Raw genomic sequence first — 4,064 nt, 5'->3', positions numbered from 1 at the left:
TGTAGGATGGAACTTGAAAACAAGAAAGATCAACAATAGACTGAGATGAAGACAGAGACACATTAGCATTAACAGATTTAAACAAAGAATTGTAAGGAAATTCAGATTCATTAAAAGTGACAGACCAAGCTATGTAAATGCGATCACTAGGATGAAGGCAACGATAACCTTTGTGTAAGGGACTATAGCCAAGAAAAACACACTTAGATGACCTGAAAGAAACTTTGTGGTTTTGGTAAGGACGAAGTAATGGAAAACATGAACAACCAAAAACTTTGAGAAAAGTATAATCAGGAAGTTGATTGTAAAGAACCTGATATGGTGACACACCATTGAGAATAGGAGTTGGCAACCTACTGATGAGATAACTAGCAGAAACAAAAGAGTCCCACCAAAAAGAGAGAGGTAATTGAGCTTGAGCTAGTAAAGTAAGTCCCATATCAACGACATGTCGATGTTTTCGTTCAGCCCGACCTTGTTGTTGGTGAGTATGGGGACAAGGATGTTTAAACACAATGCCTAAGTCTTTAAAAACAGGGGCTAAGGTTCGATATTCCCCACCCCAGTCAGCTTGCACTTGGCGAATTTTAGTCTGAAACATACGCTCAACAGAGTTGTTAAACTGTTTGAAGATAAGAGGAACATCAGACTTAGCACACATAGGAAAAATCCACACATATTTGGTAAAATCATCAATGAAACTTACATAATATTTGTAACCATAAGAAGAAGTGTAAAAAGAGGGACCCCAGACATCTGTATGAATTAGCTCAAATGCAGAACTTGTTTTGGGAGTAGAACTTTTAAAGGTGAAGCTATGTAGTTTGCCAACTTGAAAAGCATCACAAAAATGATCTTTATTACATTTCAAAGTAGGATGTATAGTTTTTAAAACTTGAGATAAAATTGACTTGGATGGATGACCAAGTCGTTGGTGCCAAAGTGACACTTCTTTGACTTTATTTACATCACTCCTACTATTAACAGTACAAGACAAAACAGATGGTGTACAACCAAATGAGACACGAGCAGACGAATCTTTAGTAGACACAAGTGAAGACCTGGAACAGGGAGACTTGGACAAATCAAGATGATAGAGGCCATCTTTAAGAGTACCCTCCAGAAGTACTTGCCTCGTCCTCTTGTCCTTAACAAAACAAGACAAAGAATCAAACTCAAGGAGAACATTGTTATTAGTAGTAAACTTAGAAATACTCAGAAGGTTTTTGGAGATGTTAGGAGCATGAAGAATATCTTTGAGCAAAAGAGGTGAAGAACAATTGGAAGAAACAATGGTAGAAGAACCAATATGAAGAATAGGAGCAAAAGAGCCATTACCAACAACTACTTTAGATTTTCCTTTGTAGTCAATCTTAGAGTCAAGATTGGAAGCCTCAGTAGCAATGTGATGTATAGCACCAGTGTCAAGGTACCAATGACCAGCACCATCAGGATGATGTGTTGTAGCAGTAGTAAAAGCTTGAGGTTGAGAAGCTTGCGCACCAGAGGAGGTGGAGTCATTGCCTTGAATGCGAATATCAAAACGATGAAAGCATTTGAGAGCCGAGTGACCTGGTTTACCACAGACTTGACAAATAATTTTGTTGAATCGACCACCACTGCGACCAAAGACGCCCCTGCCACCACGAGGTGTGCCTCGGTATCCTCGACCATTACCATGACCAATGCCGCGTCCTCCAAGTGATAAAGTGGCCATGTTTGCGTGGACAATATCAAGTGTATGAGTAGCAAGTTGTTCAAGGCGATATTTGTGATTGTGAAGCAGGTCTTGAACATCCTAAAGAGTAAGACTATCAGAGCGAGAGGTAATATTAATGATGATAGATTCATATTCAGATCCAAGACCAGCAAGAATGTACATAATCAACTCATCATCAGAAATCTTGTGACCAGCAGCAACAAGAGAATCAACATAGCTCTTCATTTTGAGAATGAAAGCATCCATAGGAGTGGATCCTTTCTTGGTGAGTTGAAAAAGTCCACGAAGTTGTAGTTGTCTTGCTCTGGACTTAGTGGCAAACAAATTTGTAAACACAGACCAGATCTCATGGGAAGAATGACACTCAGTAATGTAGCCAATCATCGGTTCGGTAAGAGAATTCATCATCCAATTCATTAGAAATTGGTCACATCTAAGCCAAGAAGAATGAAGAGGATTGGGAGTACCGTTCACCATTGGAGGTGGAGGAGGAACGGTACCAAGAAGAATGCCATTAAGGTCATGAGCTCTAACAGCGGGAAGCACCTAGGATCGCCAGTAAGAGTAATTAGTGCGATCGAGACGAATTTGCAGAGGAAGCAAATGACTCGGATTGAACGGAAGAACATTGTTCGGAGGAGCAGCGTTAGGCGGAGGAGCAACTATTAGGAATTAGTTTATTTTGCTTTTCTGTTTTCTGGTTGTTAGTTTGTTAGCTTAGGAGTTAGTTGAGTTGGTCTCCTTTCTTGATTCTAGTTAGTTTTTATTTCTTTTGTCCAAGCTGATGTACGGTTAGTTGATTAACTAACCTTCTTCACCACCTGATTGTATATATAGTGCTCTGCACTCATTTGTAATTATTCAGAAATTTACATCAATGAAATTAGTTTTGCTCTTTAATCTTTTTCGCAATATGGTATCAGCGCGGGAAGGTTAAGCTTTCCTCTCCAATCTTGTCTCACCAACTAGGCCGTGCGTCTTCTCCGGCGAAGTTACGTTTCCTCTGTTCATCACCTTCATCTTTCGCTGCTTCTTTTTCTCCGACTGGTTTCTTTCAGGTCTTTCTTGATTCTCAGATATTTTCCTTGAGATTCCACGATGTCTACAGCCAAACAAACCACTCAAAACCCGGCTCAAAACACAGAGATCAAACTTCCACTCCGATTGCCATTGGTGATCCGCAGAATCCTGTTGTTCAAGCGAACCAGAATCGTCAAATTGCTCAATCAAGGAATCCACTCGAAGACCCTGCAAATTCATATTACCTCCACCATGGCGACAATCTAGGAAACACGTTGGTTTCTCAGCCTCTCACTGGACAAGGCAATTATGTCTCCTGGAGTAGAGAAATGTAGCTCGCAATTTCAGTCAAGAACAAATTGGGATTCCTAGATGGTTCTATCTTTAAACCTCCTTCCTCTGATTACATGCTTTACAATGCTTGGATTAGAAATAATAACATTGTGATATCTTGGATTTTAAATTCTGTTTCTAAAGATATTTCCTCTAGTATACTCTATGATGAATCAGTTGCTACTATATGAGATGATCTAAAGACTCGTTTTCATCAAAGAAACGGTCCTCACATATACAATCTGAGGAAAGATTTGATGAATTTGAAACAAGAAACTCAAACCATAAGCATGTATTTCACAAAACTTAAAACCATTTGGGAAGAATTGACAAACTACAGACCTTCTTGCACATGTAACGGCTGCACGTGTGGAGGAGTTAAGAAACTCCAAGATCACTATCACAGGGAATACATTATGTCATTCCTTATGGGACTTTCCGATTCATATTCCCAAGTTCATGGAAGTATACTTTTAATGGACCATTTACCTGAAGTAAATAGGGTCTTTCACCTGGTTACTCAAGAGGAGAATCAAAGGAGTACTGTTTCATCCAATTCGGATCTTGCTCCAACTATGGCTTTTGCACTATAAGGGGATAAAAACCAGAAAGCTGACTCTCAAGCTCCCAAGACCTATCCACCAAAGAGGAATAGGCCCTTCTATACACACTGCAATGTGTTGGGACACACTATTGAGAGGTGTTACAAAATACACGGTTATCCTCCTAGCTACAAAAAGCAAAACAAGCCAAAAGAAGCCAGTGCAAATCAAATTCAAACCAGTGATGAATCATGTCCTAATCCTGCTGATGGCCACGCCATGCTTCCTCAATTGACATCAAATCAGTACTAACAACTGCTTAATTTTCTTGCATCACAACAAACTGGTATGAACAATTTAGAACCTAGTACTTCAACAGGTAATACAGGTATAATACTCTCCAACAATACCGTATTGCCTTCACTTAATTCCTGGATAATAGACTCAGG

This window comes from Humulus lupulus, chromosome 2, assembly GCF_963169125.1.
Source record: "Humulus lupulus chromosome 2, drHumLupu1.1, whole genome shotgun sequence".
Classification (NCBI taxonomy): Eukaryota; Viridiplantae; Streptophyta; class Magnoliopsida; order Rosales; family Cannabaceae; genus Humulus; species Humulus lupulus.
Note: the sequence above shows the minus strand (reverse complement) of the source record.